A 17,576-nucleotide genomic window follows, 5' to 3' on the forward strand; every position below is an offset into this window, starting at 1 on the left:
TCCCCCACTGAGCACTTTGTGACCCCCACTCCTGCCCGCCAGAGAACAACCCCCCTTTGACTGTAATTTTCCTTTACCTACCCAAATCCTATAAAACAGCCCCACCCTTATCTTCTTTCGCTGACTCTTTTCAGACTCAGCCTGCCTGCACGCAGGTGGTTAAAAAGCTTTATTGCTCACACAAAGCCTGTTTTGTGGTCTCTTCACATGGATGCGCATGTCATTTTCGCATGTCAATGATGATGATAACAGTTATTTGGACAGTAACACGCCCAAGACAAATCCAAGAGAGGAACACAAACAAAATCAAATGGAGAGATTTGACTTTACCCAAGTTCTTCTCAACTAGAAGTTTCTAAAGGTGTTTTGTGTGGAATGCTGTGCTATGTGAAGTTTTCAGCTATTCAACCGCAAGGACATCAAACTGTTGGGAGAGATTCAAAGAAGGATAATCAAACTTGGATGGAGCTGACTTACAGAAATGGGCTAACTCCAGAAAGAATGCCATTGAATCCAGAGAGAGGTGCGTTGAATCAGCCTTTGCTGACGAAGCCTGTTCACTGTACTGCTCAGACCTCTCCATCCTGGTGGCAAGGGCTTAGGCCATTATTCATGGTCTGACTGGTCTCAACGTGGCCATCTTGCCTTTGAAAAAGGGTAGACACAGAGCATGTTCAGACAGAGCCATACTGTGTGATTTCTTCAAAGAGAGCTTAACTGCAGGTTTGTCAAGGACTCCTCTTGCTCCTTCCTTCCAATTTAGTCCTTAAATGTGGTCCAATTACAACAGGAGGAAAGTCTCACAATCTAGAATATTGGGGGGTTTATCACTATTCATTTTATTCCAAATGTGTTATACCTGAAATTGCTAATTAAAAAAAATGAATTTAGGGCTGAGGTGGGAGGATCATTTGAGGCCAGGAGTTCAAGACCAGTCTGGACATCATAGTGAGACCCTGTCCCTAAAAACACTGAAAAGACAGCTGGGTATGGTGGCAGGTGTCTGTAGTCCCAGCTACTCAGGAGGCTGAGGGAGGAGGATAACTTGAGCCCAGGAGTTGGAGACTGCAGTGAGCTATAATCATGCCTCTGCACTCCAGCCTGGGTGACAGAGCAAGACCTTGTGTCTAAAACAAATATATTTAATTGAAAATAATCATGTAATAATCCTGCTTTGACTAAGACAATGGAACTATGACTTTAAAAAAAAAGTATTTTAGCACCATATTGTCTTTCAGAATTTGGATTAATAAATGACATAACTGCTTCAGGGCAACAGACCTTCACTGCAGCTGCTTAGCCCAGGAAGCGGCAAGGTCAGTACAAGGAGAGCCACAGGCCTGGGGAGATGCATGCCTTCCTTCCTGGCCAGCTGGATCTCACTACTTAGCCCAGATCGCCTGCAAGAAGGACAAAGTCAAGCACTTCACAACCCTGTCAGTTGCAGTCCTGAAGAAGGTGGCCAGGAGCTCTAGAAGTATTCAAAGCCCCAGGGATTTTTGGTTTTTATGTATACATTTCTCTTTACATATTTGTTCCTTGACATCCAATCAGCCTTGCAGGTTTGTTCCCGCTCCTAGCATTCAGAAACACTTAAGAGCAGGGTGGGTCAAAGCTGCCCACCACATACACACACAGCAGAGTGAGAGAAACTGCCCTGTAGGACAGCTCCAGGCTCACGGCCACCCCTCCTCACATGCATGCCTCCTCCTCTTCCACCAAACCACAACAAACTCCTTCATGTAGCATTTATGCCCGCCTCTCGTGGCCTCCACCTGCCATCCCACACCGATCCCTCTTTATGTCCCCACAGGTACCCAGGAGTCTCCCCTAACTAAATTCCCCACTGCTTCTCCAAATCACCCCAATCCTACTTCCCACTGAAACTAACAAGAAGGGAAGGAAGGTGTTAACAAATGAAGTCTTTGAAGGAAGTCATCCCAAGAATCTGGGCCTACTAGTCATTCCCTAAGGCTCAGCTCTTGGCATTTGCTTCGTTCCCTGGGCCATTATTTTCAGACTGCCAAGAAATTTCACCCTAGTCCCATTTTGGAGAGCACGTGTAGGTACAGTGCTGGGTAAAGACCCTGACATCAGGTCCTGGTCCCTGGCCCAGAGCAGGGGATAGGAAGGGGAACCCCCGCTCACTGTGTGCTCCCTCATTGACACCTCAAAGGAATTCCAGAAAGGGGGCTTCAGTGACCCTTTCGCTCACAGAGTTTGACCTGCCCAAGGCCACCCAGAGAATGAAGGGTGGGGCTGAGATCACACCTGGGCCTACCTGGCTTCCAAGCCTTTTGCTGTTTTCATTATTCCACATTTCTTTCCAAGGATACAGAAAGTAGGGATAGGGAGTGCTATGGAAACAAGCAAAAGCCTTATCCGTACTTAGTATCCAAAAAGTACTGTACCTTCTCTGACCCCTGCTTTATTTATTTGTTTATTTTTAGGGAGGATATAATAGCCAGAAAAATAAGCAAACAGAAGATTCCAGGTTCTACTTTATGCCAATTTTTCTCAAATATCTGAGTCACTAGAAAAAGATCTATTTGAAAATCTTTCTCTGAGCAGTTTCTGTCTTGAGCCCCGTTGTTTGAGGAGCCTGTTGGATTTTTAAATGTATTAGTGTTTCCATACTTCATTCATTGGCATATATGTATATTCTCTATACTTTACAATTACAAGTAAACTCTTGATAATAAAAAGTAACTGTCATTCCGTGGAGCTCTTTAGCACACCCAACGATAATTTCAGGGGGCAATTGGCAGTCTAAGTCCTTGCTTTCTCTTATTTTAAAGGGGAACCAAGTCAAGTTAGAGTGAATTTGTTCAAATGTGGGTAAGATTCAACAGACGCTTCAACTGCCCAGGGTACTTTTCCATGTCTCTCCAACGAACCCCACCCAAATAGCTTAGGATTGGCATTTTCTGTGAGCACAGGGATAGAGAATGAGAACGGAGTCAGGTCCTTAGATATTCGAGGTTAGAATTCCATCTTAACCTTGCCCATGATGCCCTATGTGGAGAGGTGCTACAGCGGAGATCACTTGAGAATTATCCTGTGGCTCACACTGCCATAATTAGTTATCTGTTCAGCACCTCTTAACTAATCAGAACAATGGCACATACAGAAGTAAAAGGAGATGAGACAAGACAAGAATACAGCAATTGAATAATAAAATGGGTGAATCTGTTAGCAGAGCAAAAGACACACAGTCATAGGTTGGCAAAGGTTATAATTTTTGTTTTTTATTTATTTTTTAAATGGAGCAAGACAGTCTTGCTCTGTCACCCAGGCATAAGTGCAGTGGCATGATTTCTGCTCACTGCAACCTCCGCCTCCTGGGTTCAAGCAATTCTCATGCTTCAACCTCCTCAGTAGTTGGGATTACAGGCATGCACAACCACGCCTGGCTAATTTTTGAATTTTTAGTAGAGACAGGGTTTCACCATGTTGACCGGCCTGGTCTCGAACTCCTGACCTCAAGTGATCCACCCACCTCGACCTCCGAAAGTGCTGAGATTACAGGCATGAGCCACCGCACCTGGCTACTTTATTATTAAGCCCTGTCAGCACCCACAAAGAGAAGTACTGGGATGGCACAGACAGTGGAGACAGTGACAAAGAGCAAGGTTAAGGCTGGAGTTATGTGGACAAAGAAAATGGAATGAGGCCAAGCAATTGGGGATGAAGAATAAAAAGCAGAACCAGTGACAGCAGGGAGCAGAGATCAGAAGGAACAAGAAGATACTCTGGAAGAATGCAACCAAACAAGAAAAAGAATTGTATGTGAACATTGAGTTTAGGGGCAAGCTGACTGTCTTAGCCAGTTCAGGCTGCTGTAAAAAAAAACACGATAAACTGGGTAGCTTTTAAAACAGAAATGTATTGCTCACAGTTCTGGGGGCTGGGAAGTTTAAGATGAAGCTACCAGCACATTCAGCATCTGTTGAAGACCTGGTTCACTGATGGCGCCTTCTAACTGTGTCCTCACATAGTGAAAGGGGGTGAATGAACTCCACTGGACCTCTTTTATAAGGACAATAATCCCACTCATGAGGGCTCATAATCTCATCACCTCCCCCAAAGCCCTATCTCCTAATACCATCGCTTGGGGGTTGAGGATTTCAACATATGAATTTTGGGAAGGACACGAACATTTAGACCATAGCACCAGCTTACAAATCTCAATGGCTCCTGAGGTTGACATCATGGGATTATAGAAAAGTACCATAACTGAGGCTTAGCATGATGAGGCTGAGTCATAAAGAGCATTTTAAGTCATGAATGTATTATATATGGAAGACCACAGAGATGTGTCATAAGTTTTAGATGGATTTTGGTACAATATAATTGAAATTTAGATTTTATCAGTAAAAGTCTAAGCATTGAGCTATTTGCAAGGATAACCAGCTTCCAACCATCCCAGATAACTAAAGGATAGTCAAAAGATCACTATCCAAAGTCTATTGTTGTTTCCAAAGGCACAGAGATGTAAAAGTGGGACCACCTTAAGAGAAAGACATAGATTCCTATTACTGGATCAGAGGGTCCATGGGGAGGGGTGGAGGTGGTGTGGAATTGCAAAGCTCTGGAGACACTGAATGCATTGAAACAAAGGTGTGTCATGAGCTACTTATGTTTTAGAAATACAATACTGACAGGATACTATAGGAGATTGCATTGGTAGAAAAATTGGCAACAGGGCCAAGACTAAGTTAAGGCAAGTGAGGTACTCATCTCTGATGTAAAATTTAAGGAAGTGCCAAAACCCCAAGTTATTAATATTAAATACTATTTTAATGCAATATTTTTAGAAATAAAAATGTGTGCACAAATACATGATGAACAAAATATTATCAAAAAATTTTTTTAGTAAAATATCAAAAATTTAAATCAAGACAGACTCAGCAGTGACAAAGGCAATATCCAGGAGAGGGTGGATGACCCACAGAGATGTTTAGGAGGAAGGATTAAGTAACTGATCAAATGTTGCCGAAACAGTGAAACCAGGGAGTCATGGGAGTGAAGGACAAAGCCCAAGTTTACGACTTAGGGGGACCTGCCAGTCACAAGCATAGGGCAGTCAGAGAAGAGGTAGGTTTAGAGGAGGATGCAGGTGAGATCTGCCGTGAGTTTTGTCACATTTGAGGTGTGCATGGGATATCAAAGGGGAGGGGAGAAAATCTAGCCAGTGACTGGGAATATGGACCTAGCACTCAGTAGAGAAGTCTGGGTTGGCTATGGAGGGTGGGACTTTCTCACATGTAGGTGCTGCTGGGAGCCGTGTGTGAGCCTGACCAAAGAGCGGGTGTATACAGAGAAAAGACAACACTACCAAACACAATAAAAAGTAGTAATAACATTGATTGAGGCTTACTCTGCACTAGCCATTCTGCTGAGTAGTTTATAAACATTGTCTAGTGATCCTCACAGCAACTTAAAAGGTCTGTGTTATCATTAGCCTCATTTTCCAGATGAGGAAATGGGCAGTTAGAGAGGTTAAGTAAGCCAGGATTTGAGCTCAGCAAATAAATGACAAAACCAAGCTACAAACTGGAAGCCTGAAGAGAGGAGGGAGGCAGCCGGGCTCTGGGGAGTGAGGCCCAGGGTGTGGATTGTAGCTTCGTGGTTTATGGGGTGTGTGGTCTTGGCCAGCACTCGTGTTCTCCTGGAGCCTCTGTGTCTTCATCTGTAAGATGAGGAGAAGATACCAATCTTACAGGATTGTTGTGAGGGTGAGGTGGGGAAGGTGAAGTGTCTGATGCATGGTAGGTGCTCAAGATGAGCTGGTACCTAGTGCAATCATTAGGAACACCCCAGCGTCATGCAGACATTTAAAGGGCCTGAGTGAAGAGGACACTGGGAAAGAGAATATGATGGAGAGGTAAGAGGAGACCCTCTCTGAGAGATGGAATCAAAGGAAGGAAGGGGGATGGGCACAACAGTTTGGATTGGTTGCCAGCTAGTGATGTCCTTAACAGAAGCACAGGAAGTGCAGTAGAGCAGTGGGGCATGAACTGATGGTTAGGAAGGAGAGCTAATGAATGCTAACAATGCTTCCCAAAAGCTTGGCTCAGAAGGGAAAGAAAGAGAGGGATATTGCTTGAGGGAGACACAAAGGTCAGGCAGAGCTCTCTTTTCACCCACAAATGCTCCAAGATGGAAGAACTTAAAACACTTTTTCTCCCTGAGAGAAGTTCATGGAGTGTGAAAAAACAAAAACCAAAAAACAAAACAAACAAACAAAAAAAACACCTGATTTAAAAATAATGACTTGCGCTTAAAATAATTTAACATATTTAAAAGTACTTTTGCCTCTAATGTGACATGGAGCCTTGAGAACAATCATGGAGTAGACTAGGCAGGTAGCATCCCCAATTCATAGATACTGAAATGAAGACTCAGGAGAAGATTAGAGATTCAAAGAGGATCAATGTGGAAAGATTAAGAGACTCCCTCCTCACTGCAGCTGGTGTGCAGAGTCGAGGTAATGGGCAGATTCCAGAATAGCCATGAAGGGGCTGTGTCTGCAGGAGAGAGTTACTAGCAGGAAACGGCAGGCTGCCTGTAGGTAAGAATGTGTGGGAGGAAGTGAGTGGGACAGAGAAGAGACTTTGACTCCTCCCTGTCAAAGTCTAAACCAAGAGATAGATGTCTGAAAAGGGTTTTAAAGTTTAACTTTGTATTATGAATATATGAAGACTTTTGAAATTTCTTCAGAAGGGAAAGAAAGAGAGAAGAGTGGGAATGCTTGCAGTGTTTTGGCTTTTCAGAAGCCCTGGGCACATGCGTGTATTAGCATTCTACAAAGAGACAGAACCAATAGGATATAGAGAGAGACACATGAGAGGGGATTTATTAGGGGAATTGGCTCACATAATCATGGAGGCTGAGAAGTCCCATGGCAAGCCATCAGCAAGCTGGAGACTCTGGGATGCCGATAGCATGGTCAGTCCATGTTCAAAATCCTCAGAACTGTGGAGGCCGGTGGTGTAATTCTCAGGCTGACTTCACAGACCTGAGAAGCTGAGAAAGCAAAGGGGAGGAGGGGGACAACTGTGTAAGTCCTGGATTCCCAAGGCCATAGAGCCTGAAGTCTTGATGTCAGGAAGAGAAGAATGTACATGTCCCAGTTCCAGGAGAAAGCGAAGGGAAATCCTTTTCTCTCCTTTGTAATTCTCTCTGGGCCCTCAGCCTGACTACCTTGAAGGCAGATCTTTCCCCACTTAGTCCACTCAGGCTCACACACTAATTGCCTCTGGAAACAGCCTCATAGACCCACCCCAAAATAATGCTTTACCGGTTCTCTCGGTATTCCTTAATCCAGTCAAATTGACATCTAAAATTAGCCATCACATGGGCATGGTGATATTTGGATTATATATGGCTGGCAGTTGGGTAGCACCAGACATATCTGAGGTCTTCGGATGCAGAACCATCACCCTATCCACCAACCACATTGCTTTTGTCTGCAAGTAGAACTTTTGCTTTCCAGAAGTAGAGTAAAAAAGAAATTTTTTTTGGTTTTCATTGTGAGGATTCCAATCTTAACTCCACTGAGGTTCATGAACAATGCTTCCAGAGAGACAAAAGATTAGGGGTAATTTGCATAATGCTAGTTAGTTCAGTTTCATTAGATATATTTAATAATCATTGAAGGCTGGATGTCATGCAGTACTTAGAGGGGATTGTGCAAAGAAATTAAAAGTAGGCTAAACTTAAATTGTTCGTCGAGGTCCCAAACCTGAAGCTATTAATGCTAGAACAGAATTAGATTCACCAACATGTACCTGACATGCCCTTTGGAAAGCATGTTAACCATTTTATGTAAGAAGTGGCATTTCATCCAGGTTTACTCATTTGCATACTTGTGATTTCATTTGCATATACTTTACTGTGCAGTGCTCTGGAAATACATTCACTTATTTTATTCCCTCCTTTAAATTCCTTATACCCTCTACAGTACCAAAGGACTTAGATGACCAAATATTGAGGAAAATATTCTTGTTAGAAAGGACGACAACTATGGAGCTTCCCTATCCAATCTACTATCAAAACTCTCTTTTATTCTTTTAAATATCTAGTGGGTATGTTTCCCTATTTTCTATTTCCACTGCATCATCCTAGAACAGGACTTACTTACCTCCTAAGTGGCTTTCTGGCTTCCAGCCAAAACCATCCAATTCAATCTATCTCCTGCTTTCTGCATACTTTCCCTAAAACACCACTTACCTAATACTCAGTGGCCTTCATAACAATCTAATGGCATTTTTATATTAGGTTCATCACATTTCAAATTCTCAACTTCTGCCATGGTCACACTTCCAAAAATTTATAGCTGTTAGTATGTATGGCCATCTTCTCTTTACCATTAAAGAGGAGTAAGTCTTTTCTGACTTTGCTTTTCCCCTTCTTACATCCTCTAAGAAGGATTGTGTCCTTGCCAGCTCAGTTCCTCATTGGGGCAATGAGGAAAGAAAAGCAGAAAAGTATGAATAACTGCATCAGAAGGGCTGGAAATTTCCTTTTCTTTCCTTATTTTTTGGAACGGAAGAAATAATAGAGGTGGAAAGAAAAGGGGAGGGACTGGAAAGATGAGGGCTTTAAGGAAGGGTGAGATTTCGAGGAAAGAGAGTTTAGAAAGAGTGGTTGAAAGTGAAACTTCTGCGTAGCTTTCTAACTTGAGATAAGATAAAAAGTAGAGCTCTGCTGAGGTCAGATACAGGGAGAGGACATCTGAGTATTAAAGGAAAAACAAGACATGGAGAGAGAAGTTAAGTGAAAAGTTAGGGTATTGGTTTGGCCATTGTAACAATTATTGAAATACTAGTAGTATAAAAGAGATGAAAGCTTTATTTCTCTTACAAAAACGTCTGGGTTGAGGGTAGTCCAGGAAGTTAAGAGTGCTCTATGAGATTGAAAAAGGTGCCCAGGTTTCTTCTATCTTGTTGCTCTTGAAGGCATTGTCCTTGTCTATATGATCAGAGTTGGTCATCCCCTCCACATCCATATTCCAACCCAAAGAAGGAGGAGAGAGGAAGTAGAGCACAGTCTTCTTTTAAGGGCAGAAACTCTGAATTGCACACATCACTCTGTTGACTTTCTGTTTGCCTGAACATCCTCAGATGGTGAAACCTACTTGCAAGGGAGGCAGGGCAGGATATTCTCTGGGTGGGCAGTTCAGTGCCAGGCAAAACTCAGGGGAGTACATTACTAAAAGAAATCAAGGAAGACTAAACAGAAGAACAGTTAGCAGCCTCTGCACTTAGAGTTAGATAAACAAAAGAGCCTAAATCTCAATAAGCTTGAGTTGGCTGCAGGGAGTTTGAAAGCTAACCTGGGTTCAGATTGCAGAGGGGTGTGTGTGTGTTGGTTTTACGGGGGAGCAAGGCAGTAGAAAAGGAAAGCTTATAGAGTAAATCTGTATACTTAGTGTAATTGACATTGTACTAGAGCAGGACACACTCTGAGGTCCATGACTCTAGCTCATAAGTATGTCTTCAGTTCAGGGGTGAGTCAACATTTTCTGTGACGGGACAAATAATGAATATTTCAGCATTTGTGAGCCATGCAATCTCTGTCAAATATATTCAAGTTTGCCATTGAATTACAAAGGCAGCGTAAACAATATCTAAGCAAATAGGCATGGTTATTTTCCAAGAAAGTGTTATTTATGGAAACAGGCAGTGGTTCAGATTTGACCTGTGGGCCTTAGTTTGCTGCCCCCTGCTTTAGTCTATTGCTTCTGAATCTAGTATCTGTCCCCATCTAATATAAACCTACCATCTACTATTTACTTATCAATTTATTTAACTGAGGTTGCATTCTATGCTAGGCCCTGAGATAGAAAAGTGAGACATAGTACCTGAAAACACGGAGGTTATTGTCTAGAAAGGAGATATACAAGGAAGTAAATTCAAAGCACCCTGGTAATTTCTACAGTAGACGTATGGGCCAGAATCTCTAGGAACATGAGGGAAGGTATGCCAAAGCTTGCCTGAGTGTCAGGGAATGCTTCTCAGAGATAAGGTATGCAGGGACCTGAAGACAAATGGAAGTAGCCCTTGGTGACCAAGCAGGAAAGAAATTTAAGAGGAAGAAATGGCATGTGTGTGAAAATTAAAGAGTTTGGCATGTTTCTAGCACCACAAGCTTTCAAGGAGCAGAGGTGAAGGCCTAGGAGTTCAGACTATAAAGGTCATTTATGATCATTCTAAAGAATTTTGTTTTTTATTGTAGATAGTGAGGATTATTGAGAAAACATTCAATCAGGCAGTAATGGTTTCACATCTGAGTGTTAGAGAGATGCCTCCTGAAGGAGTGTGTGCCATGGATGGAAGGGGAGGAAGACTAGAGCGGGGATGCCATTGAGGGTTAGCATGTGTTTAGGAGAAAGAGGGCAGGGGGCTGAAACTAGTGGCCAGCAATAGGCAGGTATATTAGTCCATTCTCACACTGCTATAAAGAGCTACCTGAGACTGGGTAATTTATAAAGAAATTATAAAGAAATGTATAAAGAAAATAGGTTTAATTGACTCACAGTTCTACAGGCTGTACAGAAGGCATGGCTAGGGAGGCCTTAGGAAACTTAATCATGGTGGAAGGGCAAAGGGGAAGCAGGCATGTCTTCACATGGTGGCAGGAGAGAGAGAGTGAAGGGGGAAGTGCTACACACTTTCTAACGACCCGGTCTTGTGAGAATTCACTCACTATCACAAGAACAGCAAGGGGGAAACCACCGCCATGATGTAATCACCTCCCATCAAGTCCCTCCCCCAACATTGAGAATTACAATTCAACATAAGATTTGGGTGGGGACACAGAGCCAAACCCTATCAGCAGGGAAATTTAAAAAATTGATTCAAGAGATTTTTGGGAGTTTGAGGTGATATAAACTCTTGCAAATTATAAAGGGAGAAGAAAAATCAAGAATGACACCCAGAATACTGACTTGAGTACCCAAGTGCATGGTGGCACTTATCAAGACAGAGTAGAGGACACAGAAAAACTAGGTTTTGGGAATTTGATATGTATTTAATATGCTTATGCAAAATCCAGGTGGAGTCTGTCATGCAGTTGTCAGTTCCTTGGGAGACTAGAACTACAGACCTAATCAACTAAGATGCTTCAGTTTGGGGGTAGGGAAATGTAATTACTTACACTCCATTACATTCTGGAAAATGCAACTTAAACAATCAAAATGAGCAAATACAGAAGTCCAGGGAAAATCAAAATATGGTTATAAGATATAAAATCAAACCAAAGTCTGCCTATGCTTATAATAGACTTCAGATTTTGCACTAAAATTCCTTATAGCCAGTGCAAAAAATGAGGCAGTTGCTTGAATCACTGTATCTGTAGGACAAACATCAGTTATTTAGGGGAAGCCAGTTGGTCTTGGTACTGAGACTTTCCAACGTGATGTGGCGAGAAAATTCTCCAACAATATCCTCATACAAAATAAAACGTTTCATTGGACTTTATCTTGGGCTCTCAAAAGGGTCAAAGTAAAGCAAGGTTGTACCAGATCAGTTTTATGTGGATTCAGTCATTCTCAATTCATTCATCTTCATAAAGTGCCTAGGTCAATAACCCTTCCAGGGTGTTGTGACAGAGGGAGAACAGAACCAGGTGGAATCCATATGACCTTCTGGTTCCCAGCATGGCAATATCAAGAAAACAATATAGTCTTACAGACCATTGTCTTAAAGAGGACAGTTTTATTCTCTCATCTTATGGATTTTGCTTAACTATATTTCTTTATATTTATACATTTAAATTGTTTATCTGAAGAAGATCAACATTACAGGGCAGATATTTTCAAAGTCACTAGTTTTAGGCCAGAATAACTTTTCTTGTTTAAAATGTTACAAATGGATCGTAGAATAACTATTGCTATGAGTCATTATCTGGAACATGAGAATGGACCGGTACTGAATCATTATTATCCAGCACTTTTTCCTGTTTCTGTAAAAAGGTTAGCTGGGTAAACTTAGAGTCTGAAATAGAAGAGGAGCAGATTATCTAAATTAGGACATATGTTCATCACTTTCCTCCTCAAAAAAGAGCATCTCTCAACAATATGATTCATCATCTCTACTATCCAGGTTTTGTTCTTTCCATCTAAACAGAATCAGATCCCTCATGTACACTGTGAGAATATCCTTAGTGCTTGTTGCAGTAATCTCCATTTATTTATAATTATCCTTCAACCTTTTATGATTGGAAGATGTTGGGAATTGAGTTGAAGACATACAGAGAAATATGTGGAAAAATGGGGCATATGGATATAACAAAGAGATTTACTCCACTTGCTTCTAGCTTAGATTTCTGATACCTTTCCTCACAAACTGTTTATTCTCATTTTAAAAATTATAAACTTACATCTGGAATTAAAGACTTTTTTAAAACTACAATACATGAAAAGAAAATGATCAAAGTGTAAATACACAGCATTAAAAATTGTTATGTGCAAATACTCAGGTAGCTATCATACAGACCAAGAAATATGATTTTGGCAGAATTGCAGAAATATCTCCCACCACACCCACATGTCTCTTCCCATCATCAGTTCCTCCATGCCACAGTAATCATGACTCACTTTTATGATCATCACTATGCACGCCTAAATACTGACTTTTTGAACTTTCTCTAAATGGAATCATTGAATATATATCTTTTGTGTCTGATTTCTTTTATTCAATCTTATGTTTTTATAATTCATTCATGGTGTGGTGTGCTATGATGCATGCATTTTCCATTCATTTTCATTGCTGTGTTAGATTTCACTGTTTGAATAAATCCCAATTACTTACTCATTTTATTATTTATGGACATTTGAGTAGTTTCCAGTTTGGATCTCCCCTGCCCCTCACTTTTTCAGTCAGTCTTGTTGCTCTTTAGTAATGCAATTTCCACAACAAAAAAGGGTTGAAAAGAGGAGACGAGGAGTTTTACTTACTGTCAGCCATTACAAACGTTTTCTGGAAAACTATCTTCTATGAAGTCATTTGACCACACTTACCTTTTAAAAAATATATAATTTTAACTTTTATTTTAAATTCAAGGGGTACATGTGCAGGTTTGTTACATGAGTATATTGTGTGATGGTTTAGAGTACAATTGATCCTGTCACCCAAATAACGAGTATAGTATTCAATAGTTAGCTTTTCAACCCTTGTCCCCCTCCTACTCTCCATCCATCTCTCCTCTAGGAATCCTCAGTGTCTGTTGTTCCCATCTTTATGTCCATGTGTACCCAATGTTTAGCTCCCACTTATAAGTGAGAACATGCAGTATTTGGTTTTCTGTTCCTGTGTTAATTTGCTTAGGATAATGGCCTCCAGCTGCATTCATGTCACTGCAAAAAACATGACTTAATTCTTTTTAATGGCTATATAGTATTCCATGGTGTATATGTACCACATTTTCTTTATCCAGGCCTTACCTTTTGATCATACGTAATACATAAAAAAGTGCCATGCAAAATGGTGAAACACTGAACATACTGAGTATCAGTTATTCTGTTATCACAATTTTTACACTTTTAAAACTAAGATTAATTAGTTAGCTAGCATTAATGAATGTGTACAATATCAGGTATTGTGTGCTAATCCTCCCAAAGCTCTACAAAGTAGAAACCATAATTATCCCCATTTTACAGATGAGAAACTGAGGCACAGAGGTGGAATCACTTTCATGCAATCACATAGCTATTAAATACAGCATTTACTGCATTTAGAATTCAGCCTAGATAATCAGATTTCATATTGTTTTCTTAACTATTGCACTAAGTACCCTAACTAAGAATGAGCATGAGGAGAAAAGGTAGAACTTATACTTCTAATCAGGTTACATTTGTAAGATCATATGATACTTAGTTCTTTCTTTTTTTTTTTTTTTTTTTTTGAGACCGTCTCACTCTGTTGCCCAGGCTAGAGTGGAGTGGTACAGTCTCAGCTCACTGCATACTCTGCCTCTCAGATTCAAGTGATCCTCCCACCTCAGCCTCCCGAGTAGCTGGGATTACAGGTGTGCACCGCCATGCCCAGATAATTTTTGTATTTTTAATAGGGATAGGGTTTTGCTATGTTGGCTGGGCTGATCTTGAACTCTTGGGCTCAAGTGATCCACCAGCATTGGCCTCCTAAAGTGCTGGGATTACAGGCGTGAGCCACTGTGCCCAGCCAGATACTTAGTTCTGATTTAGAAACAAAACAATACAAAACAAACCACCTTCACACCTATAGAACCACAATGACCTATGTTAGGGCAGAAGAAGGATTTGTAGGTAGGGTCCCCTGCAGCTTGTTAGGACTTCATTTTTCTCTCCTACCAGATCGAGTCCTGCAAACGTAGAAGGTCTCAAGAGAACCACCTCATCAGTACTCACACAGGAGCAGATCCTATCATCTACAGCCATAGCTTCCCAGCATTGGTGGAAAAGGTCAGCTTGCAATCAGTCACAGCCCACGGTCAGGTAGTCTGGGCCACAATATTACAAGGTAAACAGCAATGACAACCTAAGCAGAGGCATTTCATTGCACACAAAATCTGCAATGCCTTCCATAGGACCTGCCTGCTCATCAGCACTCAATAAATGTCTGTGAATGAGCTAGAATTAAAAAATATAAAACTGGCTTGACTGATTTTATGAAACTGAATCCTTTTGCCGTTACTGAGAATCATTAGAATGTCATTCTGAGCAAAGCTCTGATCTCCATCTTTCCTCCTCTTTGAAAATCTGTTATTCTTTGGGACCTGCTGTGGGCGTGCTTATAAACAGTGCTGTACACGGTGCTTCCTGGCAAAGCGTTTGTTTGCGATTGTGTAGACACAGCCCTAAATGTGTGGCATTGTCTTCTGGCATCCAAAAGCAAAAGCAGTGAATTAAAATCCCGATTTATTTATATATCTCCTCTCTTCAGTTGAATATCTTGTTCAGAAAAGTTATATTAATGTGATTTATCACAATAAACAGCATGGTTCCTGCTTTAATTGATTTATCTTTTTCTTCATATAAAAATTCCCTATATCTCTGTTCTGCACCAACTTTAAATGTCTTTTTCACCCCATAGATCTTTGTTGGCACTGATAATTTCTACAGAGATCAGATTTTTTTTTAATACAGTCTGCATCTTAAATCATTCATTTTCTCATTTTCTAAGTGCTGACTATAGTCATCCTTACATTTACTGAAATTAGCATGAGTTTTAAACAATCACAAAAGAAGTGGAGTGGGTTTTTGCTTTTTAAAAAAAGACTTTTTAAAAAAGGATGAAACAGTTGATATTTTGTTAAGAGATTTTTATCTGACTTTAATTCCCTAGCTTTAATGTATTCTTAACTGTTCTAAATGAAATGGTTTGTCTTAAATGAAAGTGTATCTATGGTAGCATAGTTATATCTCGTCTTTAAAATGGATCATTTCATTTCATACATGCTATAGAATCTTGAATTTCACCTTTACTCAGCTCAATTTCTTTACTAAAAATGACTCTGTTGCTCCAAATTCCTACATCAATGGATTGGCTATATCAAATCCAAGCAGTAATTGTTCATAAGCACATATTTTATAACATGTGCTAATAGAGTAATAAAATATATTGCAATAACAATATGCTCTGCCTGATAGAATTTCATCATGAGACTCCATTAACACATTCAGCTGGTATCAGCTTGTGAAAATGCCTTCCATTGTGGTGGAAAGGAAATACTCTGTATGAGTGAATGGAGAAAATGGGCTTGAGAGAGGAATTTCTAGAAAGCCTAGGTAGAATGAAAGAATCAGAACCATGAATGGATGCTGAGCAAACATCTTGGACATGCATTGTGCTGCGCCTGCACTTTCCTACCCCTTAATCCTCACCCTTCACAGTCCAGAGGCTGCCCTCAAATCTGAATAGAGCTGCTCTCCTAAGCTTACTAACCAGGCTCCTACCCACAGTGGCCTTAACTTACTCTATCCTATTTTCCACATGCAAGCATTAACCCTTCCTTCTTTGATTTTCCTCCTCCCTTGACCTCTGTGAGGCTAGCTCTCCTCCTACTTTTCTAAATGTTCACTCTGGCTCCTCTTGGACTCCATGCTGCAACCCTGCCTGTCCCCAGGTCCTGTCCCTGGTTCTGTTCTCTCCCCTGTCTGCCCTCCTGCCCTGGTTTGTTTTCCTCCGTTCACCACAACACCACTCCCAGGGCTGACCTCTCTCTGTGTTGTGGCACCCATGTCAGTGCCTGTGAAATGCGGGAAGCTTCAACTCAGCTTGCCCCAAACCAGATGATGTTTCACTGTCCCCCACATCAGATTTTCTTCTGAGGGCCGTTTTCCCTGTGCTTTTTCCTCTGGTCTCCTGTGATCCCCTTGGTCTGTTTCAGTAGGAGTTTGGCCTCAGAACATGTCAGGATGTTTCACCTACTCGAGTTGGGTTCTTCTGGCACCAGGCCTTTTGCTTGTTTTCCCTGTATTTCATTTCCAAGTTCAGTCCTCCTCATTTCTGCTCCTGGAATGTTGGGGTACACCCCTGAAATGGTTCCCTGATTTCTTTCTTTTTTTAAAATCTGACTTATCCTGCCCAATATTGGAAATGAGTCCTCATAACATGTTCTCAGGCCAACCTCATACTAAAAACAGCTCCAGTGACTGCCTATTTTCTGCCAACTAAAGTTAGTGCAGTTTCTCCATGACCAAGCCATAATGTCTTCCTAGACTTGTTTCCCACTACTTGCGTATGTATGTTCTCTGTACTTCAGCAAAACCTAATCGCTTGTAAACATCATAGTTAGTGAACATTATTCCTGCTGTCTCTCAGGTTTTGCAAATATTTAAACACATAAATGACCAAACAACATAAGAAGAACCACATAACATATACCATTTTGCCATGAGATACTTAATCATAAAGTTACAATTTTGAAAAAAAATTAACTTTTGCATTTGTTACTTTTTTAAATTACGTAGATTCTTTCAAGAATTAGGCTAAATTCTAAAATGACTTTCTAGTTCTGCGTATTCTCTTCTTCTTGTGGAAAAGAACCTGATGGCTTGAACCTTGAAGCCTGACTCTTCCATGAATTAAAAGCTGTTTAATTTGCATGGATTATACACATATTCTTTTTTTTTTTTTTTTTTTCTCTTGAGACGGAGTCGCGCTCTGTCGCCCAGGCTGGAGTGCAGTGGCCGGATCTCAGCTCACTGCAAGCTCTGCCTCCCGGGTTCACGCCATTCTCCTGCCTCAGCCTCCCGAGTAGCTGGGACTACAGGCGCCCGGCACCTCGCCCGGCTATTTTTTTGTATTTTTTAGTAGAGATGGGGTTTCACCGGGTTAGCCAGGATGGTCTCGATCTCCTGACCTCGTGATCCGCCCGTCTCAGCCTCCCAAAGTGCTGGGATTACAGGCTTGAGCCACCGCGCCCGGCTACACATATTCTTTTGATCTTAATTCCCTGACTGCATTTTCAGCTCTCTAGTCCTTCAGTTAGAAAATGAAGCCACATTCGACACCTGCTCGATGCCTTTTACACACCATCTGACCCCTCAGCATGCCTCCCAGCCCCCGACCAGCCCCAGCCCCTCC

At 41.3% G+C, this 17,576-nt stretch overlaps 1 long non-coding RNA gene across 1 annotated transcript; it reads left to right on the forward strand.

The window, feature by feature from the left end:
- Positions 1–242: 242 nt before the first annotated feature.
- On the forward strand, positions 243–2,715 carry LOC105535515. The gene is made up of 3 exons (XR_001005446.1): positions 243–723; positions 1,239–1,562; positions 2,451–2,715. It is a non-coding gene; the product is annotated as an uncharacterized LOC105535515 (long non-coding RNA).
- Positions 2,716–17,576: the final 14,861 nt, after the last annotated feature.

This window comes from Mandrillus leucophaeus, unplaced genomic scaffold (genome assembly GCF_000951045.1).
Source record: "Mandrillus leucophaeus isolate KB7577 unplaced genomic scaffold, Mleu.le_1.0 Scaffold147, whole genome shotgun sequence".
NCBI lineage: Eukaryota > Metazoa > Chordata > Mammalia > Primates > Cercopithecidae > Mandrillus > Mandrillus leucophaeus.